This window comes from Chiloscyllium plagiosum, unplaced genomic scaffold (genome assembly GCF_037043375.1).
Source record: "Chiloscyllium plagiosum isolate Xiang-an unplaced genomic scaffold, Cpla_swu_hap1 HiC_scaffold_14, whole genome shotgun sequence".
Taxonomy (NCBI): Eukaryota; Metazoa; Chordata; class Chondrichthyes; order Orectolobiformes; family Hemiscylliidae; genus Chiloscyllium; species Chiloscyllium plagiosum.
The window spans coordinates 36,129,780-36,157,190 of NW_028270152.1; the positions used below are offsets into that span (position 1 = coordinate 36,129,780).

At 40.1% G+C, this 27,411-nt stretch overlaps 1 protein-coding gene and 1 long non-coding RNA gene across 4 annotated transcripts in view; one reads left to right on the forward strand and one right to left on the reverse strand.

Moving 5' to 3' along the window:
- The window catches only part of cacna2d3a (calcium voltage-gated channel auxiliary subunit alpha2delta 3a), a 953,727-nt gene that overhangs the window by 73,148 nt on the left and 853,168 nt on the right, over positions 1-27,411 (forward strand). The window lies entirely within an intron of this gene.
- On the reverse strand, positions 1,024-25,642 carry LOC148147951 (uncharacterized). The gene is made up of 3 exons (XR_015759269.1): positions 25,592-25,642; positions 4,174-4,258; positions 1,024-1,107 (listed from the first exon to the last, which is right to left on the reverse strand). It is a non-coding gene; the product is annotated as an uncharacterized LOC148147951 (long non-coding RNA).

Sequence of the window (27,411 nt, forward strand, 5' to 3'; positions counted from 1 at the left end):
ATAGACTGCAGAAAACTACAACGCAAACGTGATTTGGGGGTGTTCATGCATGAATCATAAAAAGCTCGCACTCAAGTTTAGCAGGTAATTGGGAAGGCAAATGAACTTTTATTTCAAAGGAAATAGAGTACAAAGATAGGCAACTCTTTACTCTTTTACAGTAAAACGAGACAAGGTGAATGCTGTGAACAATTTTGGTTTCTTTATCTGAGGAATGATATCCTTCTATTGGAAGCAGTCCAGATAATGTTCTTCAGATTGATTCTTGCCTCTGTTATCTCTAGACTTGACATTAAATGCTCACTTGGCCACCCTGTCATCTGATACCTATTCTGTACTAGATAGTTACTAGGTTCCAATCAGAACTAAAGAACATGTGAATATGTCATTGGCAGCAACCCAACAGGGCAATTTTATTCTGTAGTTGTGCACTCTGTAAAAACTCAATTTCACTCTGAACAAGACATGAACCTGACTGATGACTTACCAGTGCCAATGTGACTTACTTCTTAAAGGGACACTGTCCCAACACAATACACCAACTACAATACATAACAATAGCCTCCATTAAATTCATGTTGTCCAAAATTCTGCTCATATCTTTACTCCCTTCCAATGTCTTTCATTTGTCATTTCTATTCTTCTGACCTTTATTGACTCCACATCTGCCAACATCTCAAGTTTAAAATACCAATCTTTGTTTTTAACTGTCTCAATACCCTTGATCTTCTGTGTAGCCCACTAAAACTTCACATACCTCCAAGATATCTTTTATTCTAATCCTGAACCTTCTGCATCCCTAATTTTCCATCATTGGTATTGTCTCTGTAACTGCATTAACCCTAAGGTCTTGCTCCCTCTCTGTATCTTTTAAGGTGCTTTTTAAATGCAACCTGTTTGATCCACCGCTGTGTTAGCTGCCCTGATATCTTGTTCTGTGGCTTGACTCCAAAGATTTCTTTCTTGTTATTGCTCTTGTTAAGGTTTTAAGATGATTTGCTGCATTAAATGCACTACATAAAAGTAAGTAGTTGCTGTTAGAGGGTCTGCAGCATTAAACCATGCTTTGCTTTGACTTTGATGTGTTTCTTCTTGCTGCTATGTGGCCTGAAGAGAAATAACATCTAATTACATTGACATTAGATTTGACATTTTAACTGCAAACATTTTGATTTACAATTGCATTCATATTAACAAGTTACCCTTCAATGATATAAAACAAATTCGTTGAACTTAATTTAAATTTTACAGTAATTAGAACTTTAAAAATTAGTGTATTCATTTCCCTAGTTGTCAAATGTACAAAATATATACACAAATAAATACACTAGAATCCAATGCACATTCTTCTTAGAGATGTAAAGGTTTCATGATTTCTCCTTCTGACTGGATACTTCAATAAATATTGCACTACAGCCGGATTTCATTTACAATGCTGCTGTGTTAGATATTGACACATTTATCACTGTTTGAAATTAGCAGCAGCAAAAGCAACACGTTGTATTTATTCTCAGAATTCGCATAGACCAACGTGTCAAAGTATTTCACAGAAAGATAATCAAAAGTAAATTGAAAATAGGGAGATTTTAGGAAGGTGACCAAAAGCTTTGTCAGAGCCAAGCAGTGTCTTAGAGAAAGAGGATATGGTAAGAGAGGGAGAGGAACTCAGCATTTGGGGCTCAAACAGATGATGGTATGGCTGCCAATGTTGGGATGTGTGGAAAGGTGCACACAAGATGTCAGAAAGAAATGTTTGTGTGTGACTTTCAGCCAATATTGAATTTAACATATTGACAGGCCAGAAGCTAACATAAAACAGTGAGGATAGGATCAACATGTGAACAAGAATTATATCACAATACACTGGCAACAGAAGTTTGGCTCAATTGATGTATCAAAAGGGTTGAGAATGGGTGGCTGACCAGGATAGTTGGATGTTACTTCTGACATCTGTCGTGTTATTGCATTGAATCACAAACCAGACAGGCAGTGTACCTTTAAGATAGTTAGATGACATCAGGACATTATGATGTTCCTCTACTTCTTACCTTCAGCAGTAATAACAGCTTAAAAGTAATCGTAATAGTCTGCTTACAGTTACAGTATCTATACTCTAAGTAGCAGTAAGTACAGGGCCCACACTGTGTGTAGGTCCAAGATCTTACAGTATTATAAATAGTTAATGTTGTTTTTGCATTGCAAGCCATTTGTCCCAACAAAAACCCAGTCTTCCTGGGATGTTACAGAAACAAATGTAAAGAGAACCTTCAGACTACATTGTACTGGCAGTGGTGTTTCATCCAGAAATAAAATCGTCGTGGCAGCAAGTTGATAATAAAAGGTGATAACAGAAGTGGCACTTATGAAAACCTTTTCTAATTGTCACTAATCATCTGTAGGAGTCCAAAGCTGAAATATACAAATCAACATTAAGGACCAAAGTGCTCCAACACTGAATCAGAGGAACAGAGAATATTTGTGAGTACTATGCAAGGTCACAGTTTATCTATCAATCAGGCAATGAACAATCCAATCTCTTTAGTAGATTGCTAATGACACAAAACTTGGGTGGGAATGTGAGTTGTCAGGAGGATACAAGGAAGTTTCAAGATAATTTAGATAAGTTAAGTGAGTGAACAAATACATGGCAGATGTAGTACAACATGGCTAAATATGAGGTTATACACTATGGTGTGAAGTACAAAAAGACAATATTATTTAAATTATGGTATATTGAGAAATATGGATTCACAAAAGGATCTGTGTACCCTTGTACACTAGTCAATGTAAGTGGACAAGCAGGTACAGCAAGAAATTAGGAAGGCAAATGGCATACTGGTCTTCATTGCAAGTTGTTTTGAAATTAGAAGTTGACAAATATCTTAGCTACAGTTAAACGGGCTTAGTGAAACCACACCTGAAGTATTACAAATAGTTTTGGTCTCTCTACCTGAGAAAGTGTATACTTGTCATAAAGTGAGTACATCAGAAATTCACTAGGATGATAGTGGAAATGACAGGACTGACATATGAGGAGAGATTCATTCAACTGTGCCTTGAAAGATGAGAGGGTAAATGATTGAAACATACAAAATTCTAACAGGGCTAGACAGCATGTTTTCACTGGTTGGAGAGTCTAGAACCAGGAACACAAACTCAGGATATGGGCTGGACTGAAATGAGGAAAGATTTCTTCACTCAAACGATGGGGAACCTGTGGAACTCTCTGCAACAGAAGGCTGTGGAGGCCAATTCACTGAATATATTCAAGAGCTTTATTTTAGATATTAAAGGCTTCAAGGGGTATGAGGAGGTATATGCAGGAATATAGCATTGAGACAGGGGATAAGTCATGATTTTCTGAACAATGGAACAAATTCAAAGGGCCAAATGACCTATTTCTTGCTCTCAGTTTCTTTGTTTATGGACCTTGAGACTTGGTCATTTGACTGACGTATAAGTTTGCTGTGTAAACTCATGGCACATTGTGTAGGCATGACATTGATATGACCCAGTATGGTACACAAATGTGTGCACCCTCTTGACTGATCACCGCTGATAAGCTGCCTGTCCTTGCTAAATGGCAAGGTTACAGAGGTACTGTGAGGTGGCAAAGCATAAAAAGGATAGATAAAGCAGAGATGCTGTGGGAATCCAAGGTGACACAAAGTGAGTGCTAAGAGAACATTGGCAAAGTCCTGATGTGCATCCTGATCCAGTCCATGAGGTGAGTGCTGGTCCCTGTGTACGAAAGATCCCGGTAACATATCACAGTGAAAGATCCTAGTGCACTCAAATTGTAACATTGAAGTGGAAAACTATTCCAATAAGATTGGAGAAGTGCCACAATGATGTGCTGAGGCCAGTACATATCCAACGACATGGACATGGAACATGTAGGTGGTCACTTCCCATGAAATGCAATTTGAGAAATTTGGGACTGCTATCCAGTGCGAAGGCCTAGAGGAGTATGTGGTCAACTCAAGTCAGCAATTATCTGCTCAGACTTTTATGTCAGCAATTGTTGCTGTCTACTTTCTCTCCAGTTTAGAGGAGAACAGGAAACTATCTCATTAATGAAGCAAGATTAGGTATTGATGGAGATTCTCATTTCACTGTTGACAGCTTGGTAGCAGAATGGAAATATGGAGAATCTCAAGTTTCTGAACTTACCATATTTTTTTCCAACTGACCCACAATTGTCCACATTGTTCAGGGGCCTGGGAAAATTCAACGAATGAGTGTATTGATAATCTCCCTATTTGAAAGAAAATATTCACATTGATAAAAAGGTATTTATTCATCTAATCTCTTAACAACTAAAGTGCTTAATCTGTTATGAAAACAAATATTTATGTTTTGCAATGACATGGAAATGTTAATCAAACTGTTCACTTGACAGGCACCTACTATAATAATGTTAATTAGTAAAATCTGTCATACAACAAAATCCGATGATGCAATTCCCAGGCAATGTTTTAAAATGAAGATCCCCAGATTTTTTTTAAAGTGTGAAGCCTAGCAGCACTAAGTCCCTTGGCATCTTTGACAGTTTTGATAATTCTCTGACTGCTTTGACAGTTCTTTGACAGCTCTGATAGTATTTTGACTGCAGCTCCAATGCATTTCTGCACTTTTTCAGCATTTTTACATATAGTTTTAACATCTCAAAGGTTACCCGACCATCCCCTTCACCATTCAAGGATGCCTGACCCCAAGAAAGAGTACCTGACCATGCCAAAGTAAGTCCTGACCAACAAAGAGTACCTGACCATGCAAAAGAGATACCCGATCTCTCCAATAGGGTATACTACATTAAAAGCATCCAAGGAAATTCAAATGAATGCGTAAAGTTCAGATCTGCTCTTAGAATGCCTAATGTGAACATGCTGGTTTCCCTGCTGTAGGGATACCAAAAACGCATTTCAGGGATGCAGCTGATGTTTAAATGTCTGGCTGGCTTCATAAAATGCATGTGCACAAAACATGCTCATATAACTGCAAGAAGGCCAGTATCCTGTCACCAAGTTACCTTTTATTTACATGTGCATAGTACTCTGGCTGTGGCCATCCAACTCGGAGTCAGAACTTGGAACTGAGGAGATTCCGAATCCCCTGTTTCTAATGATCAGCCAGGGCTCCCTGATTAGCTCAGTTTAACAAACCTACTCGAGGATCTCATAGTCAACAAGATCCACCTGGTTCCAATCACTATGTCCCCTCTACATACCCTCCAAAAAAAAGTCAAAACAACAGCAGTTTTAAAAGGGAGAAGAGCAGGTAAAGGAAGCACATAGTGAGGACAGTGCAGGTGAGAGAGAGAGAGAGAGAGAGAGAGAAAAAACACCTGCACAGTTATTGCCTTTGCTGTTTTTTAATTCATGTGTCGCTGGACATCGGAGTGCATTTGGGAAAATTAACAAACAATGAATTTCACAACTAATCTTGGAGGATCCGGTTTGGGCGAAGTTCACAACACAGAATCAGATAAGTTAATTGTTGTTTTAAGTCTGTCCAAGAGAAAGGCTGTATTAGTGAGTACAGTGGGTTCTTTCTTGATTATATGTTTTTGGAGATAAATCTCTTGATTAAACTTAAAATATAAGCCATAGCTTTTAATTTAACCTGGGGCAGTGTTTTGTAGAGGAATAAGACGGTTTTATTTTCTCGGTCTGTAGATTGTGAAGGAGCAAAAAAGGCCTTTAGTACAGTGGTTCTTGTCAGATGTGGGAGTTTAAAGAGAGTTTAAGGGTTACTGTGGATTATATCTGCCATAAATGCTGTTGGATGCGAATCTTATCAGATCGAGTGGATCGGTTGGAGAGACAGATAGAAGAGATGAGGAATTTGCAACAGCAACAGTATGTGATGGATGGTAGTCATAGGAAGGGGGAAAAGTCTCAGATACAGTCACATAGATGGGTTAACTCCAGGAAGGGTAAGAGAGGTCGGCACCTAGGGCAGGAGTCTTTTGTGGATATACCCATTTCAAGCAGGTATGCTGTTTTAGAAAATGTACGTGGTGATGGATTCTCAAGGGAACGTAGCACAAACAGCCAAGTTTCTGGTATTGAGACTGGCTGTAATGCAACGAGGGGTACGTAAGCTTCCAAGAGATCAATTGTGTTAGGGGATTCTGTAGTCAGAGGTACAGACACATTTCTGTGGCCAGCAGAGAAAAAGCAGAATGTTGCTTCCCTGGTGCCAGGACCAAGGATGACTCAGAGAGGGTGCAGAATGTTCTCACGTGGGAGAGGGTCCAGCAAGAGGTCATTGTCCACATTGGAACCAATGGTATAGGAAGGGAAAAGGTTGAGATTCTGAAGGGAGATTACAGAGAGTTAGGCAGAAAATTAAAAAGGAGGTCCTCAAGGGTAGTAATATCTGGATTACTCCCAGTGCTACAAGCTACTGAGGGCAGGAATAGGAGGATAGAGCAGATGAATGCATGGCTGAGGAGCTGGTGTATGGGAGAAGGATTCATATTTTTGGATCATTGGAATCTCTTTTGGGGAGAAGTGACCTGTGCAAGAAGGACGGATTGCATCTAAATTGGAAGGAGACTAATATACTGGCAGGGAAATTTGCTAGAACTGGTTGGGAGGATTTAAACTAGTAAGGTGGGGGGGGGGGGGTGGGACCCAGGGAGATAGTGAGGAAAGAGATCAATTTGAGACTGGTACAGTTGAGAACAGAAGTGAATCAAACATTCAGGGCAGACAGGGACAAGGTAGGACTAATGAATTAAACTGCATTTATTTCCATGCAAGGGGCCTAACAGGGAAGGGAGACGAACTCAGGGCATGGTTAGGAACATGGGACTAGGATATCATAGCAATTACGGAAACATGGCTCAGGGATGGGCAGGACTGGCAGCTTAATGTTCCAGGATACAAATGCTACAGGAAGGATAGAAAGGGAGGCAAGAGAGGAGGGGGAGTGGCATTTTTGATAAGGAACAGCATTACAGCTGTGCTGAGGGAGGATATTCCCGGAAATATATCCAGGGAAGTTATTTGGATGGAATTGAGAAATAAGAAAGGGATGATAACCTTATTGGGATTGTATTATCGACCCCCTAATAGTCAGAGGGAAATTGAGAAACAAACTTGTAAGGCGATCTCAGCTATCTGTAAGAATAATAGGGCAGTTATGGTCGGGGATTTTAACTTTCCAAACATCGACTGGGACTGCCATAGTGTTAAAGGTTTAGATGGAGAGAAATTTCTTAAGTACATACAAGATAATTTTCTGATTCAGTATATGGATGTACCTATAGAGAAGGTGCAAAACTTGACCTACTCTTGGGAAATAAGGCAGGGCCGGTGAGTGAGGTGTCAGTGGGGGAGCACTTTGGGGCCAGCGACCATAATTCTATTAGTTTTAACATCGTGATGGAAAAGGATAGACCAGATCTAAAAGTTGAAGTTCTAAATTGGAGAAAGGCCAATTTTGATGGTATTAGAACTTTCAAAAGCTGATTGGAGGCAGATGTTCGCGGGTAAAGGGATGGCTGGAAAATGGGAAGCCTTCAGAAATGAGATAACAAGAATCCAGAGAAAGTATATTCCTGTCAGGGTGAAAGGGAAGGCTGGTAGGTATAGGGAATGCTGGATGACTAAAGAAATTGAAGATTTGTTTAAGAAAAAGAAGGAAGCATATGTCAGGTATAAACAGGATAGATCGAGTGAATCCTTAGAAGAGTATAAAGGAAGTAGGGTATACTTAAGAGGGAAATCAGGAGGGCAGAAAGGGGACATGAGATAGCTTTGGCAAATAGAATTAAGGAGAATCCAAAGGATTTTTACAAATATATTAAGGACAAAATGGTAACTAGAGAGAGAATAGGGCCCCTCAAAGATCAGCAAGGTGGCCTGTGTGTGGAGCCACAGAAAATGGGGGAGATACTAAATAAATATTTTGCATCAGTATTTACTTGGAAAAGGATATGGAAGACATAGACTGTAGGGAGATAGATGGTGACATCTTGCAAAATGTCCAGATTACAGAGGAGGAAGTGATGGATGTCTTGAAACGGGTAAAGGTGGATAAATCCCCAGGACCTGATCAGGTGTACCCGAGAACTCTGTGGGAAGCTAGAGAAGTGATTGCTGGGCCTCTTGCTGAGATATTTGTATCATTGATAGTCACAGGTGAGGTGCCGGAAGACTGGAGGTTGGCAAACGTGGTGCTAATGTTTAAGAAGGGCAGTAAAGACAAGCCAGGAAACTATAGACCGGTGAGCCTGACCTCAGTGGTGGGCAAGTTGTTGGAGGGAATCCTGAGGGACAGGATGTACATGTATTTAGAAAGGCAAGGACTGGTTCGGGATAGTCAACATGGCTTTGTACGTAGGAAATCATGTCTCATAAACTCGATTGAGTTTTTTGAAGAAGTAACAAAGAAGATTGATGAGGGCAGAGCGGTAGATGTGATCTATTTGGACATCAGTAAAGCGTTTGACAAGGTTCCCCATGGGAGACTGATTAGCAAGGTTAGATCTCATGGAATACAGGGAGAACTGGCCACTTGGATACAGAACTGGTTCAAAGGTAGAAGACAGAGGGTGGTGGTGGAAGGTTGTTTTTCAGACTGGAGGCCTGTGACCAGTGGAGTGCTGGTCCTCCACTTTTTGTCATTTACATAAATGATTTGGATGCGAGCATAAGAGGTACAGTTCGTAAGTTTGCAGATGACACCAAAATTGGAGATGTAGTGGACAGCGAAGAGGGTTACCTCAGATTACAACAGGATCTGGACCAGATGGGCCAATGGGCTGAGAAGTGGCAGCTGGAGTTTAATTCAGATAAATGCGAGGTGCTGCATTTTGGGAAAGCAAATTTTAGCAGGACTTATACACTTAATGGTAAGGTCCTAGGGAGTGTTGCTGAACAAAGAGACCTTGGAGTGCAGGTTCATGGCTCCTTGAAAGTGGAGTCGCAGGTAGATAGGATAGTGAAGAAGGCGTTTGGTATGTTTTCGTTTATTGGTCAGAGTATTGAGTACAGGAGTTGGGAGGTCATGTTGCGGCTGAACAGGACATTGGTTAGGCCACTGTTGGAATATTGTGTGCAATTCTGGTCTCTTTCCTATCGGAAAGACGTTGTGAAATTTGAAATGGTTCAGAAAGGATTTACAAGGATCTTGCCAGGGTTGGAGAATGTGACTTATAGAGAGAGGCTGAACAGACTGGGGCTGTTTTCCCTGGAGTGTCAGAGGCTGAGGGGTGACCTTTTAGAGATTTACAAAATTATGAGGGGTATGGATAGGATAAATAGACAGAGTCTTTTTCCTGGGATCGGGGAGTGCAGAACTGCAGGGCATAGGTTTAGGGTGAGAGGGGAAAGATATAAAAGAGACCTCAGGGGCAACCTTTTCACGCAGAGGGTGGTATGTGTATGGAATGAGCTGCCAGAGGATGTGGTGGAGGCTGGTACAATTGCAACATTTAAGAGGCATTTGGATGGGTATATGAATAGGAAGGGTTTGGAGGTATGTGGGCTGGGTGCTGGCAGGTGGGAGTAGATTGGGTTGGGATATCTGGTCGGCATGAACAGGTTGGACCGAGGGGTCTGTTTCCGTGCTGAACATTTCTATGACTCTATGACTCTATAACTCCCACCCAAGTCTAGGGATGTAGGTCTGGTCTTTCTTTTGTAGTTTTTCCTGTGATGTTTTTGCTTCAGGTCTAGTTCCTCTGACTGACTCTGACGCAGGGAGCATGTACCAGCCTGTAGCCCATCTCCTTCATCCGGAGCATCTTGGGAGAGTTTCCTGCTCTTGTTCTGGCGGTAGTGATATTGACGCTACATCCATGCTGGATTCTGAGGTTTCCTCGACACTAGATAGATGGAAGAACCCATGGATTCTGACAGGCCTTCTGGCTGTTCTGAGGGGCCAGGTTTTTCTCCTGCCCCATTTGTGAGTTAACAGCTTTCAGGTGATCCATATGTTTGTTCAGGACTGCCTCACTTACCCAAAATTTGTAAGTCACAGGACCTGTCCTTGTGTAAATCTCACCTTGTACCATACAGGGCCATTTCCATGGTTCGGTACTCGACCTCATGCCACTCTTGTCGCCACTGAAATAACTGCACAGAGTCCGGTATCCCATCACTAAGTGACCTTTTATTTACTTGTGTACAGTACACTGGCTGTGGCCAGCCAGCTTGGAGTCAGTCTCTGAACTGAGGAGATTCTGAATCCCCTGTTTTATTTTTCTTTATTTAACTACCCTAAGCCTAGGGGACTGTAACTCTTCTTGTTATATTGGTCAGCCAGGTTAACTGTAGCACCAGCCAGCACAGAGTCAGTATCCTGAATCCCCTGTTATATTGGTCAACCAGGGACTCTTGATTGGCCCAGTTAACAACCACAATCACGGATCTCTTAGTAAGTGAGATCCACCTGGTTCTAATCACTAGAGTACCAAAACTCTTTCTCATGTGAAAATGGGAAATAATCATATTTAGTGGGTTTGACTTGTGATATTGGGCCACATCCATCATTTTCAGGCTCTCTTTCATGGTGAAGTCTTGTTGAAGGCTTCTGTGGAGGAAATTGATAGTAGGGGAGGGTAGAAAGTGGAAAGTAGAAGAGAAGAAAGGAAACAGCTTTTGAGTGATTGAGGGCTCTTTTCCTGATACATGATAAAAGTTTGTAATATTATCACTTGAGAACTTAGGTTCCAAGCAGAGGAAAGTAGATTTTAGTTTGCAATTGTGTGAAGATCTAAGAAAGTAGTCTTGAACAGCAAATTATAAAAGCAGCATTTCTAAGAATGGACAGAGGAGATGAAGTGAAGCTGATTCTGCTTATATAAAAATATAAGAACAAGAGGGCATAGGTTTAAAGTGATGTGCAAATGATGTGAGAAAAGAAACTTTTCATATAATGAATAGTTAGGGTGTGGAATACACTGCCTATAAATGCGGTGGAGGCTGGTTCAATTGATAGATTGAAGAGGGCAGTGGAAGGTTTTCCTGGATTGGAATGTTGTGCAGTGATGTGTGTTGGTAGGTGGAGGTTGGCACTAGATAAAAGAGCCAGACTAGATATTAGAACCAGTGCAGGTACAACAGGCCAAATTGCCTCCTTCTTCACCACAATAATTCTGTGATTCTATGGGAAAGCCTGCAGCTGGAGGGAGAGCCCTTGGGGCAGATCTTGTTGAGCAGGGTGTTGAGTGTGGATAAGAAGTCATTGAAGGCATGTGCAGGTGACTTGCTGGGCTTTCCATCTACTCCTGGACATCTCCCTCCAGTTTAAAATTTATGGCAGATGGAAAACAACCCTTTAATGGTCATTAACTTCCTTATTAAAAGCCTCAGTAATGGCAAGGAGAGGTCAACATAGGCCTTTCCCATCCCATAATAAAGTTTCAGGTCTGAGCAAACAGAAGGGTACTGGGAAGGCCATCGAGGAAATTTTACAGATGTGCCCTCTCCCCACCTCTCCCCACCTCTACCATCCAGTCCTATGTTTCTACATAAATTCTATATGAAATAGAAAGTAAAAATGTCACAGAAACAGATAGAGTAAAGACGGAAACAGGAGAATGAGATATATTGTGAGAAATAGGAGGAAAGGGAGACATGAACAGAACAGGAGAGAAAAAGTAAGAAATAGCTACAGAATGATAACAGAAACGGGCAAAAAAGAGACAGTAAGCTCTGATTTTCCATGTGCTGCACCATGGGAGATCATTGCTATGCATATGTTCTGAAAGTGCTTGACATAATCAAATATCAAATGTAATATTTTAAAGAATGATATCTTAAGAGAAGGATAGTTATTTCATGCTGAGACAAACAATTATAAGCTATTCCTGTTGGAAAGTAAAGTTAGCAGACTGAATTTTATATGCATCAAGTGATCTACTAAACTCTCTTACTAACAGCAATTAATCAGCACTTAATGTTATGAAGAATATTATAGTTTGGGAGCAAAGTTGGTAAACCTTGCAGGAAGTTTTTTGATGTGAGGTCAAGCAATACCTTGAATTTAAATGTGATAAGCAGCAACAGGTCAAAGATTTCACTTCTGCCACGAGGCTGATAGAGAACCATCTTCTCGTAATCTTGTGATCTTACACCACTTCCCAATGATATGTAAACTATTTTATTTACCTATTCAAGTTTACTCTTGAGATGCCATCTCCCCCCATATCTCTGACTCTCTGATTGACATGGAAAAGCAGATGATTTGGTGTTTTGAAGACCTTCAAAATAGCCATAATAAAAGATAAATGAGCTCTGCCTTTATAGTAAGAGATGCAAATTATGAACATGAAGTTGTAATAAGCCATAATAAATATAGTTAAAAATCACACAACACCAGGTTATAGTCCAACAGGTTTAATTAGAAGCACTAGCTTTTGGAGCGCTGCTCCTTCATCAGGTGGTTGTGGAGTACATAACTGTATGACACAGAATTTATAGCAAAACCTTTTAATTTTGTACACCCCAGTCCAACATTGGCATCTCCAATCATAATAAATATATAATTATATGTAATATTCAGCTCCTTGGAAGAATGTTGAGACAATGAACAGAGTACTTTGCAGAGTCACTTAGATAGAGCTGGCAATATGAAAAGACAAATATAAAATAACTTAAAAAATAGGGTTGGTTCTCACCAGAAGAGAGCCTGAGGTGATTTGATAGATAACTTAAATTTCTGAGGAGATGGGACAGAATAGATAAAAATAAATGGATTCTAGTTGAGTGATCTAGAACAAGTGATATAGAACATTCATATAAAAATTTAGTTCAGAGATCAGGAGAAACTTTCCTACACTAGAATTTGACTGCAGGATCAGAGTTAGTGATTGAAGATACCATGTCAGTGGTTGGAACTAGGGTACCTAGGTGATATAAAGCAAGAGGAATGAAGAAATACCTCAACAACCTCGAGGATAACCCATAGGTGGAAGATTTGCATTGACACAGACTAGTTGCATCAAACAGGCTTTTAAGGCCACACTGAGTTTGGGAACAGAGCTGGATAGAACTGAAAAGCACTGGCCCAAACTGGCATGCCAGTTTTGTGGCTATTTCTCACATTGGCCATTGTTGCTGATAAGAGTAAGAGGTCAGAAGTGCTACCCAACAAGATGGAAACAAATTAGGCTCATTAAAAATCTTGTTAACCATATTTAAGTGAGGTGACTTCCATTTGGTCTTTAATTTCCTGACCTGACAGTTGATGGTTTAAAAGCATGCTGGTGGGCCCTGAGTAGCAGGCCAGAGACAAAGTGCTGCAGATAGGCCTCTAGCCTTTCTCCTTGCCTTCATGTCTGTGCAGGAATAGGCTGTCCTTTAGATGGTATCGCTGCTATTTCCATTTTTAAAAAAATGTCTTAATGTAACATTTTAAAAAGTTAATGAGAGGGCATCTGAAGGTTGAAGCATCTCTCACTTATTTACTGTCAACTGTAATGTACTGTTTAGCTCAAGCTGGAGCACCTACACACCCACCCTGGTGTAGGCTTTGACACTCTGAAACTCTTGACTCTTGTTTCTCTCCCACAGAGCCAAAATTCAGCCTGCTGTCTCTTGTTATAATTTATATATAACACTGCGTGAAAATGAAAGCCAAATCAAAGTCAAAAGTCTGGGGTTTAAAGAGAAGAACATTCGGCTGCTGCTTATCTTCCCAAGACGCATGCCTCGGATTGGAAGTAAACAGCTTGGCCACGTTTTAATGCAGAGAACAGAGATCTTGATAATTTAAGTAAAATAATTTAAGAAAAGCAAAAGGTTGCTTGTAACAAAACACAATCACGCTTGAGTAAAGGTTGAACCAAGATGAAGAGTCTGGTTGTGTTGTTAAAAATAATCCTGACAATAGTTTGTAAAAACAGGCTTTAAGCTAGTCAATGCTTTGGGAACTGTGGCCCTCAGCCAGAAATGGGTGCATTTTCCTGAAACGTGAAGATTGCTCAGTTACTGGAGTTGAAGGACTGATATGGGTTATTTTAAATGAATATGCTTAAAAGTTACACAGCTTCCCCTTCTCCAGCATAGCTTAAATATAGCACTAATCCTGCTCATTCTGGTTTTCCTCAATTGTACAGTGACAGATCAAATAATAAGTCTAGAGCTCCTACCATTTCAGTGAGTGCAGCTTTGAGAAATGGGATTTGCATTAGCTATACATGGCTTAGCCAAACTATGTCATTACAGCAGTCCTGGGTGGAAGATACCAGAGGTAAACTACATAAAGTTACATTTTTCAAGAAAGGCTTCAATATTTATGCCTCTTAACTGTCAAAAAAAAGTGTTGGTATTCCAAAGATTATGCATAATGAACCTACTGACTCATTGCCAAGAGGAAAAGATAGCAAAGATAATTCTGGACAGGCATAAGAGTAACAGGATAGTTGTTATGGGGGACTTTAACTTTCCAAATATTAACTAGAAATATGAAAGTTCAAGTACTTTAGATAGGTCAGTTTTTATCCAGTGTGTGCAGAATGGTTTCCTGACACAGTATGAAGACAGGTCAACAAAGGGTCGAGGCCATATTGGATTTGGTACTGGGTAATGAACCTGACCAGGTGTGAGATTTGGAGGTAGGTGAGCACTTTGGTGATAGTGACCACAATTCGATTGTGTTTATTTTAGCGATGGAAAGAGATAGGTTTATAACACAGAGCAAGAGTTATTGCTGGGGGACAGGCAATTATGATATGATTAGGCAAAATTTAGGATGCATTGGATGGGGAAAGAAACTGCAGAGGATGGGCACAATTGAAATGTGGAGCTTATTCAAGGAACATCTACTGCGTGTCCTTGATAAGTATGTACCTGTCAGACAGGGAGGAAGTGGTCGAGCGAGGGAGCCGCGGTTTACTAAAGAAGTTGAATTTCTTGTTGAGAGGAAAAAGAAAACTTATGTTAGGTTGAGATGTGAAAGCTCAGTTCGGGCCCTTGAGAGTTACAAGTTAGACAGGAATGACCTAAAGAGAGAGCTAGGAAGAGCCAGAAGGGGACATGAGAAGTCAATGGCAGATAGGATCAAGGAAAATCCTAAGGTCTTCTATAGCTATATCTGGAATAAAAGAATGACTAAAAAAAGATAAAGGTCAATCAAAGATAGTAGTGGGAAGTTGTGCATGTAGTCCAAGGAGATGGGGAAGCACTAAATGAATATTTTTTGTCCGTATTCACATCGGAAAAAGACTATGTTGTCAAGGAGAATACTGAGATACAAGCTACTAGACTAGTCAGGATTGAGGTTCGCAAGGAGGAGGTGTTAGCAATTCTGGAAAGTGTGAGAATAGATAAGTCCCCTGGGCCAGATGGGATTTAGGCAGAAGTGGGTACTGCAGATGCTGGAGATCAGAGTTGTAATGGAAAAGCACAGCAGGTCAGGCAGCATCCGAGGAGAAGGATCCTTCTCCCCAGGTGGGATTTATTCTAGGATTCTCTGGGAAGCCAGAGAGGAGATTGCAGAGCCTTTGCCTTTGATTTTTATATCGTCATTGTCCACAGGAATAGTGCCAGAAGACTGGAGGATAGTCAATGTTGTCTCCATGTTTAAGAAGGGGAGTAGGGATAACCCTGGTAATTATAGACCAGGGAGCCTTACTTTGTTTGTGGGCAAGTGCTGGAAAAAGTTATAAGAGATAGGATTTACAATTATCTAGAAAGGAATAAATTGATTAGGGATAGTAATCACAGTTTTGTGAAAGGTAGTTCATGCTTCACAAACCTTATTGAGTTCTTTTAGTAGGTGACCAAACAGGATGAGGGTAAAGTGGTTGATGTGGTGTATATGGATTTCAGCAAGGCATTTGATAAGGTTCCCCTTGGTAGGCTATTGCACAAAATATGGAGGCATGGGATTGATGGTGATTTAGCGGTTTGGATCAGAAGTTGGCTAGCTGAAAGAAGATGGTTGATGGGAAATGTTCATTCTGGAATTCAGTTACTATTGGTGTATGGCAAGGACCTGTTTTGGGTCCACTGCTATTTGTCATTTTTATAAGTGACCGAGATGAGGGCACAGAAGGATGGGTTAGTAAATTTGCGGATGACACTAAAGTCAGTAGAGTTGTGGACAATGCCGAAGCATGTTGTGGGTTGCAGATGGACATAGGTAAGCTGCACAACTGGGCTGAGAGGCGGTAAATGGAGTTGAATGCAGAAATGTGTGAGTTGATTCACTTTTGAAGAAGCAACAGGCATGCAGAGTACTGGGCTAATGATAAAATTCTTGGTAGTGTAGATGAACAGAGAGATCGCGGTGTCCATGTACATAGATCCCTGAAAGTTACTTCAGGTTTATAGGGTTGTTAAGAAGGCATACAGTGTGTTAGCTTTTGTTGGTAGAGGGACTGAGTTTCAGAACCATGAGGTCATGTTGCAGCTGTACAAAACTCTGGTGCGGCCGCACTTGGAGTATTGCGTACAGTTCTGGTCACCGTTTTATAGGAAGAATGTGGAAGCTTTGGAAAGTGTTCAGAGGAGATTTAATAGGATGTTTCCTGGAATGGAGAGAAAGTTGTATGAGGAAAGGCTGAGGGACTTGAGGCCCTTTTTTTAGAAAGAGAAGATTAATTAAAGGGTTAGATAGAGTGGACAGTGAGAGTCTTTTTTAGATAATGATGGCGAGCACGAGGGGACATAGCTTTAAATTGAGGTGTGATAGATATAGGACAGATGTCAGAGGTAGTTTCTTTACTCAGAGAATAGTAGGGGCATGGAACGCACTGCCTGCAACATAGTAGACTTGCCAACTTTAAGACTGTTCATTGGATAACCATATGAAAGAAAATGGAATAGTGTAGGATAGATAGGCTTCAGATTGGTTCTACAGGTCAGCGCAACATCAAGGGCTGAAGGGTCTGTACTGCGCTGTAATGTTCTATGTTCTATTTTTACTGACACAGTAAAGCTTGTCTCTACCTATTGATGCGTAGCTCCGGTGGCCTTGTGTCAGTAGTAGCCCATTTAAAATATTGATTAGGTTCTTATGATTTAAACGTATCATTGGCATAGTCCCAAACCACTGATACTTTCTCAGCATTGAATCACAAATCTCTTTACCAGGCTCTTTCAGAATTTTGTATATTATTTGACCCTGGTGATGTATTTGAGTCTTTTTTTAGCTTGAGTCAAATTTCAACCTTTATATCCAAGCTATTTGATTTTACTTTTGCCATATCCATTTAGGGAAGGCATTTTTGACAACATTTCCACATAGCCGTTTAGTGTATCATGTCTTTTTCTCATTTGCCTCATTTTGTGATTTGGGAAATGTGTTCGTGAGAAATTTTGGTTGTGTAGGAACTCTATCACATAAAAGTCTTCCCGTTTTAAGATATTTCTTTAAATTGCCTGATGTTCTCTAAGACATTTGGCTGTGCAGGAAAAAGCTTCCATTCAGTAGAGAATTTATTTGAATTCTGCCATTAGGAGTAACAGGTAACAGGTGTGCAGGTAACAGAGTTAGTCACATGATGTTATTTATACCTCATTTACATACATTCAGAAATTTCTATGCTCATTATAGAAGGATGATGAGAATGCAGTGAGAGTAACCTGTTTAAATATCAGGAAGTACCTTGCTAGTATTGTCCTCATTCCTAAAAATAGTTTGGACAGGAGAAGCACAAGTCATCCCTTTTTAATAATAGGTTCACTGTTTTTACCCTTTTAAAATAGGGGAAAGAATATAATCTAGTTGTTATTTTCAAATGTTTAAAGTCATGAATGTAAATGTTCTTACAGATGTCGTGCTGTTCAAGAGATTTATAATTTTCCTGCCATCAATTGAACACAACCACTTGAATTAGTTCTGGTTTGTGAGCAACAATGTAAATAGAATAAATTAGAAAAGCTGATGGGTGAAGAAGTTGTTTTTGTTTCCCATTTCAGTACATCGTTAGGTGTTTCAGTGCTCCTTGTGTAATCTATTAAAACAAAGAATACTGATTTGGATACGAGTGGAACTTTGAATAGCATGAGTAAAATTTTCCTCATTCCAGACATTGGAAAATTTAATCCTGCATTTTGAAAAATTCGAAGTTCACTATTTAACATCTTGAAATTGAAATACAATTTGAAAATGTTACTGTTTTATTGCAACATTCAATCATACATATGTGAGATAAGTAAGAAGGACTCTTGTTTCATAATCTTATAGCTGTTATTTAAATAAGTAAGAGCCTATTGTATGCAGTCTTGGAGCTATAAAATCATACATTTATGTTAATTTATCAACCATTTATTACGGTGTTGTTGGAGTGAGTTAATGTTATTTGCCAGTATACAAGCTTGCTGTATATGGTGGTTTTAGTTTCATGCTGTTTTGTTCGGATGCTGAAAGGCTCCAGCTTACTTCTTCATCATCACTTCTTGATTGTAATGATGGAAAAGCACTAATCTCCCCACATTAGCACTGGAGCATATATGGCCTCTGTAGATTCAGTTACTTAACGCATCAAATTTAGCTGCTAATGTCATTTTCTGGGGCTGGGAATCCTGCGGCCACTTCTCTTCTCCACAGGGAATTTAGATTAATGAGAATTAGACTCTGCAGTGTTTGACAAGTTGCAGGCATGTATTGCATTTTTAGAAGGCAGTTCACATTGAATTCTGTTTATTGGCACTGGCTCTTCAATTTGAGAAACACTAGTGAAGATTAACATGATTCATAGAGAAAATGTCAGTATTTGTAACTATAAATGATTTGACATCTGATATTATATTGCTATTCTATGAAGCATAATGTTTCTTTGAGCCAATAAGAATCCTTGTTCACTGATTGGTATACACCAGATGATTAGCTGCAAGGTTATGAAAAATTAAATGGACGATTAACAAACCTGCTTCTCTGTGACAAGAATGTTTAAACTACTGCATATCATTATGAGGAAGAATGTCTTCCTGCTGTACCTTAGCTTATTGAATGGCCTGGTGCAGTGCATTTAGTAAAATCAGACAGATGGGAAGATCCTATACCCTTAAGGGGACTTTTTTCCTCACCTTTCTGCCACTGTTCATCAGTGTTCTGTGATTTTCTCAAACACATTTTCTTCAACATATCATTTTATACTCAAAGTAATTGTAGTTCTCTAAGAGTGATGCTGCTTTGCTAGTTCTATCATTAAGGCTAAAATTTTACATTTGCAAATTAGATTAGATTACTTACAGTGTGGAAACAGGCCCTTCGGCCCAACAAGTCCACACCAACCTGCTGAAGCGCAACCCATCTAGACCCATTACCTACATTTACTCCTTCACCTAACTCTATGGGCAATTTAGCATGGCCAACTCACCTAACCTGCACATTTTTGGACTGTGGGAGGAAACCGGAGCACCCGGAGGAAACCCACGCAGACATGGGGAGAATGTGCAAACACCACACATTCAGTCGCCTGAGGTGGGAATTGAACCCGGGTCTCTGGCGCTGTGAGGCAGCAGTGCTAACCACTGTGCCACTGTGCCGCCCATTAATTAGGACTGCTGCTGTCCCACACATGCAGAAAATGTTGCCTGATGACTTCAGGTTATAAAACTCCAGCATCATCGCCAATTACCCATAATACCATAAGCTGGTGGACATAGGAATCAGCAGCCTGTCTGCCATTTTCAAAAACATTACCAGGCAATTGAATCTGTTAATAAGCCAATTGACCTGAACAGTATGCTGCTTGCACATTAATTTGGTTGGTAAGGATAGACACTAAAGGTGAAAATGGAGAAAGAACTGGGTGTGAGAGTGGGATATTGAGGGAGGCAGGAAAATGTAGTCGAAGCTCAGCATTTGTAACAGCCACAGCTCCACAGGGTGTAATAAGGTGTTGTAGATTATGCTACACCTGCCACATTGTGGGAAAATCAGATCATAAATAAGACCTATGATGCTCATGCAGACTATTGGGAAACAAAGGGTCAGTTAGACTTGAAACGTCAGCTCTTTTCTCTCCTTACAGATGCTGCCAGACCTGCTGAGATTTTCCAACATTTTCTCTTTTAGCTGTAGCTCTCCAGTTGGGGTCATGCCCACAACTGATAACTCCTCAAGACTCTGCCTTGACGACTAAAAGATAATGCAGTGAGTATAGCTGACTCCTATTTGATAATCTGGCGAGAATATTTTAGATAGGGTCAGTAAAGCAGCCTTTGTTATCAAGATGGATTTACTGAAGGATACTAGCAAATTGCCTTGACTGGCTGCATAAATGAAATTTCCTTCTTCAGAACTCTAAATGTGTTCTGCCAGTGTCAAATTATGCCATTTGGACTACATGACCACTTTTCAAGCTGTTTAATAAGATAATTGCAGGCTTATCAAAATGTGAAGTGTACCTAGATGAATTTCAAGTTTAAAAAGAAACTCAAAACCCTCTTCTAGAAAATACAGCCAGCTGACCGAGAGTGGAAGTTCACTAAGGCCCCTGTGATCTATAAAGAACATATAGTAGGTCCAAGGCAAGTACAGCCCAGAATTACAAAGATACAAGGAGTAGCACAGTTCTCCGATCCACAACAAAATGGAAAATCAGGAGATTTTTCGTAATGTGTGTATTCTACCAATGTTCATCCCAAACTTTAGCACTGTAGTCACACCATTGACAGACCTACTCCAGAAAAAAGGAAAGGTGGTATTGGCTGAGAAATGTCAAACTGCTTTTGAAAATCACGTGTACAGATCTATCTAAACTCTAACTAAGTTTATCCCTGCTCCTATTTCTTGTGATAAATCAGAAGCTATAGAAAGGAGAGGCAAGTGACTTTAGATAGACTTCAGTTATGTTGGCATTAAGACTGGTAGGATGAAGAATTAATAGTAGAGGGAGAGCAAAGGGTAAAATAGAGTGACAAACTAGATGAGTACAGCCACTGATCTGAAAATGTGGGGTACGGAATATGGGTGGTGAATACTGAATGGTTAGGTCGGGCAGATTATGTAAGGTCAGAGTTGGTTTGTAGACCATTGCATTTTAAAGGAGTGAGACAAATATTTTGAGGAGTGAGGAGAGATAAATAGAATTCGAATAAGGAGGAATAGACTTAAAAAAATTCAGAGGAGTTAGCTAACTGGAAAATAAGTAAATGAGGATAAAGGAGGAATAAAAATGATAGAAAAGAAGGGAAAAGGATGAGGAGGAGAAGAACTTGGAGAAGGGGTGAGGGGAAATTATAGAATCATACAGCAGGGAAACAAACCGTTTGATCCAATGATACACGACAATCATGTTCCAAAACCAAACTAGTCCCAGTGCCTGCATTTGACCCAGTTCCCTCCAAACATTTCCTATTTACAAACTTATCCAAATGTCTTTTAAATGTTATAACTGTACCTGCATAAACCATGTCTTGTGGCAGTTTATTCCCCTATGTAAAACATTTGCCCAAAATGCTCTTTTTAAATCTTTCTCCTCTCATCTTCAAAATATGCTCCTTCATTTGGAACTCCCCACCTTAGGGAAAAGACTCTTGTTATTCTTTTTATCTATGTCCCTCGTGATTTTATAAGCTTCTATAATGCAACTCCCAACCTTCAATGCTGTAGTGAAAGAAGTCCCAGCCTATCCTGCCTATGTTTATAACTCAAATCTTCCATTCCTGACAACATCCTGGTAAATCTTTTCTGAAACTTCTCCAGCTTAATAATATCCTTCCTATAATAGGGCAATCAGATCTGCACACATTACTCCAGAAGAGGCCTTACCAATGAACTGTACAACTTCAACATCAGGTCCCAACTCTGTCAAAGGGCTGAGATTGACGAAAACAAAAATGAGGAAAGGAGGGATAATAATTCTAAATTCAAAAATAGAAATGGAATTGAGAAAAACAAACAAAATAAATTAAACTTTAGCAGCTGTACAGAGAATGAGGACATATAGTAGAGAATAATTACACTCTTCTCCTTGAAGAAGGTTGTCACTGATAGCAATAAATGAATTGAATAAAACTGAAGGCAAAGTTGACAAAATTAACTAAATAAGGATGTAAGGTTAATAACTTGTAAGGGGGCTTTCCCGTCAGCAACATTAATTAATTATGTCACAGACTTCAGACTCCAAAATCAATTAAATGCAGTGTTTCACTTAGGAAATTTATTAAATAAAGATTGTGGTTTCACTGGGGAAAAAATATTAAATACAAGGCCACTGGGAAACAGATTGGCAGAAATGAAAAGAAGCAATCCTTACAATTGGCTGGGCAGCTACTGCATTATCAAGGATGGTGGTAGCAATAAGAGGGCTACATTAGTGCAAGATTGTTGATGTGTGTGTGGGTGTGTCAATGAAGGAGCAAGGATATTAACAGCCAGGAATGGCAGATAGAATGGTTGAGCTGCCAGGGCATCTGTTTAACAAACACTTCTTGGGGAAGGGAGGGTGGTTTAGCAAAAAAATAAGAAATCACTTCATTAATTATCATACTACAGAGGAACCTGTCATGTAGAGTGTGGCCCATAAATAGAACTTATAATACTCTGAAAAAAAGCAGAGAGTAACACAAAAACACATAATTGTCTGAGCTCTAATATGACTTTAATAAACTTAGTGTTACTTACCTTTATAGTGATATATGCCAATCTTGAGAAATGATCTGTGGAAAATTATTACATTTGAAGGTGGAATTGAACTCAAGGTCTTGTGTTCAGTTAAGTAATGGTCATGTAATGTTACATTGACAGCATCACCTTTCAGAGCAATAACATTAAAATATTGTTATCACTGGATTGATAATTGGTTAATGGATAGATAAATGTAGGTAATAGAAGAATTGAGAGTAGAAACCAGTCTTCCCTAGAACTCTGTTGGAAGCTAGGGAAGTGATTGCTGTGCCTCTTGCTGAGATATTTGTATCATTGATAGTCACAGGTGAGGTGTCAGAAGACTGGAGGTTGGCTAACATGGTGCCACTGTTTAAGAAGGATGGTAAGGACAAGCCAGGGAACTATAGACCAGTGAGCCTGACGTCGGTGGTGGGCAAATTGTTGGAGAGAATCCTGAAGGACGTACATGTATTTGGAAAGGCATGGACTGATTAGGGATAGTCAACATGGCTTTGTGTGTGGGAAATCATATCTCACAAACTTGATTGAGGTTTTTTTGAAGAAGTAACAAAGAGGATTGATGAGGGCAGAGTGGTAGATGTGATCTATATGGGCTTAAGTAAGGCATTTGACAAGGTTCCCCATGGGAGACTGGTTAGCAAGGTTAGATCTCATGGAATGTAGGGAGATCTAGCCATTTGGATACAGAACTGGCTCAAAGGTAGAAGACAGTGGGTGGTAGTGGAGGGTTGTTTTTCAGACTGGAGGCCTGTGATCAGTGGAGTGCCACAAGGATCGGTGTTGGGTCCACTACGTTTTGTCATTTATATAAATGATTTGGATGTGAACATAGTGAGGAAGTTTGCAGCTGACACCAAAATTGGAGGTGTAGTGGACAGCGAAGAGGGTTACCTCAGATTACAACAGGATCTGGACCAGATGGGCCAATGGGCTGAGAAGTGGCAGCTGGAGTTTAATTCAGATAAATGCGAGGTGCTGCATTTTGGGAAAGCAAATCTTAGCAGGACTTATACACTTAATGATAAGGTCCTAAGGAGTGTTGCTGAACAAAGATACCTTGGAGTGCAGGTTCATAGCTCCTTGAAAATGGAGTCGCAGGTAGATAGAATAGTGAAGAAGGCATTTGGTGTGCTTTCCTTTATTGGTCAGAGTATTGAGTACAGGAGTTGGGAGGTCATGTTGTGGCTGTACAGGACATTGGTTAGGCCACTGTTGGAATATTGCGTGCAATTCTGGTCTCCTTCCTATCGGAAGGATGTTGTGAAACTTGAAAGGGTTCAGAAAAGATGTACAAAGATGTTTCTAGGGTTGGAGGATTTGAGCTTTAGGGAGAGGCTGAATAGGCTGGGGCTGTTTTCCCTGGAACTTCGGTGGCTATGGAGTAACTTTATAGAGGATTACAAAATCATGAGGGGCATAGATAGAATAAATAGACAAAACTTTTCTTTGGAGTGGGGAGTCCAGAGCTAGAGGGCAGAGGTTTCGGGTGAGAGAGGAAAGATATAAAAGAGACCTAAGGGGCACTTTTTCACTCAGAGGGTGGTACATATATGGAATGAGCTGCCAGAGGAAATGGTGGAGGCTAGTACAATTGGAACATTTAAAAGGCATTTGGATAGGGATATGGATAGGAAGGGTTTGGACGGATATGAGCCGGGTACTAGTAGGTAGGACTAGATTGGGTTGGGATATCTGGTCGGCATGGACGGGTTGGACCGAAGTGTCTGTTACCGTGCTTATGACTCTATAACAGAACAGCTTTTCATCATGACCATTGAGACACTAAGCATTACCCGGAGCAACACAGAAAGCAAATTTTGTCAAGAAGCTTTTCATATTACTGATGGAATTTGCTGATTAAATTACCTACAGTATGGAAATAGGCCATTCAGCCCAACAAGTCCACACCAACCTTCTGAAGAGCAACCGACCCAGACCTGGTCCCCTATCCTATATTTACCTCTGATTAATGCACCTTACAGATAGGCAATTTAGCATGACCAATTTACCTGACCTGCACATCTTTGGATTGTGGGAGGAAACCAGAGCACCTGGAGAAAACCATGCAGACACGTGGAGAATGTGCAAGCTCCACACAGACAGTCCCAAAGCAGGAATCGAACCCGGTTCCTGGCGCTGTGAGGCATCAGTGCTAATCACTGAGCCACCGTGCCACCCTGATTTCTCCACTGATTTGAACGTAAGGAGAGTTAGGCAGTTTCTGTTACAGAGACATAATTTTGGATATTCATGATCCTGTACAGGAGGTGAATGTTTAGAAAATGACTGACAAACAGGGTGATTGCAAGCCTGGTTGCAGTTCCTATTTCTGCCTATTTTCATGTGAATGTGAAGGAAATGGGACACATTACCTGCCCACTGATTTTGGCCATTGACAATGTTATGGGATCATTGAGCACCCGACTCAGGAATATTCTAATTTTCATGTAGGCAGCTGCACTTCCATAGCCGTTCAATTTTATGCAAGCTGCAGGGAGATGTGAACCATACACTGAGGGCAGGAAGGGTTTAAAAATTAAGTGTTATTTTGCCTTCTTTACAGTTCATCATAAACACTATGGCATAAGTTGAATCAGAGCAGAAAATGTGTTGCTGGAAAAGCGCAGCAGGTCAGGCAGCATCCAGGGAACAGGAGAATCGACGTTTCGGGCATAAGCCCTTCTTCAGGCTTATGCCCGAAATGTCAATTCTCCTGTTCCCTGGATGCTGCCTGACCTGCTGCGCTTTTCCAGCAACACATTTTCAGCTCTGATCTCCAGCATCTGCAGACCTCACTTTCTCCATAAGTTGAATCAGGTAAATTATAAAAGTGTACTGACTGGAAGATATAACTATCATTAAACCTTGGGTTTGCCATATTACTACCTCTGTCAACTGGCAGGCTTCAAATAAAAGTTCAAAATTATAACGAATAAAAGTTTTCAGATGAGTTAAATAAATCAATCTGTTGGATGATATGGTAGCGTACATTTCACACTATTGAAAGGGAACACTAATGTAATGACCAAGTGTAAATATTTACCTTTTTCCATTGATTTTATGTATGAATCCAATTGAGATAGCAGTTCTAAAGTTTGTTTGTTTACTCTGAAAGTTTTAGGAGCTCTTAGCTGTAATCTAACTGCCTAACCAGATATTTACTATCCTTTTTTACTCTATCTCAGATTTAACGTTATCAATTTATCCAATGTTCATTAAAATAGCACCTGATATAGGTTTTTCCCTATATAGTTATTCCCCTATACAGTTATTCCAGTTTTCAAGAAGTTCATTACCTCAGTGATTTCAAATTTTCTTGGCTTCCAGTTAGCTTTGTTTTCCTTTGTTGGTTTCGATATGCTTTCTCTCCTTTACAGCCTCTTCCTCATACTTGTGCAATGTTTCTCTCACTCTCTGAAACCATTGCAGCTTTCTTTTCTCTCCTACCCCTTGCAACCTGCCCCCCCTCCCAAATCTCTGTAACTACACCCTTCTCTCCCATCTACCTTGCAGCCTTTGCCTCATGTCCACTCCTTTCTCTCATTCAATGCCTTTCAGTATCCTTTTCACTTTCTTTCACTCTCCCTTGCATCTTTTCCCTCCCTCCCACCCCCTTTTAAATAAAAACTGAAAGAACTGTGGATGCTATAAATCAGAGACAAAAATAGAAATTGCTGGAAAAGTTTAACAGGTTTGGCAGAGTATCGCCATAGATGCTGCCAGACCTGCTAAACGTTTCCAATAATTTTTGTCTGAACAAATTTTTGCGGTTTTCTGAGTTAGCCCATGCATAGAAAATACTTATTGTATTTATATTTCTTGTTCATACCTTCCATAATTGATACATAGATTTTTAAATTGGTTGTAACTGGATGCAATCAAATGCCTGGCAGTAGGAATCATTCAAACTGTTAAATATTCATAGCATGCTGTACCATCTTAGCAGTTTGGCAGCCATTTACTGGAACATTGGTAAGACACTTTTGCCTTGGCTGTAGATGATGGAAGATTTTGAACAACTACATTGGTATTAGCTTTAAGGCTTTTTATGCAATTCTGTAGTTGATATTTGAACTTACCATGACCAGTGCTACTGATTTTGGTAAAACCTTCCAGGGTATTTATTAGGAGAAGAGCCTCAGCAAAAACAAAATGACATCTCTAAATTATTCATAGAATCATAGAATCCTTACAATGTGGAAACAGGCCCTTCGGCCCAACAAGTCCACACCGACTCTCCGAAGAGTAACCCACCCAGACCCATTCCCCTACATTATTATCCTATATTTACCCCTGACCAATGCTCCTAACCTACACATCCCTGAACACTATGGGCAATTTAGCATGGCTAATTCACATAACCTGCACAGCTTTGGACTGTGGGAGGAAACCGGAGCAGCCGGAGAAAACCCATGCAGACACAGGGAGAATGTGCAAACTCTATGCAGACGGTCACTCAAGGCTGGAATCGAACTTGGGTCCCTGGTACTGTGAGGCAGCAGTGCTAACCACTGAGCCACCATGCTGCCGAAATTGGGGTTGAAGGTGTTATTTGAATTTTCAAATAATTTTCTTTTGTTTTCAATTTCTTCTCTGTGGGAAAATGCAGTGAAAATAAAGCAAAAAACGAAAGAGGCCTTTGGATTATATAAAATTACTCTTAAAAGTAAATGATATAACAACATTTTAGGTCTGCACTTTAATTGCTGGATATTTAAGTCTTTCTCAATTCATGATTTCCTCAATACTTGCATAAGCAAAAATAATTTGAAAGACAAAAATAAAATTGCTGGAAATTCAAAATTAAAATATAAAAGGTTGAAAATACTCAGGAGGTCAGGCTATCCCTCTGGAAAGAGAAGC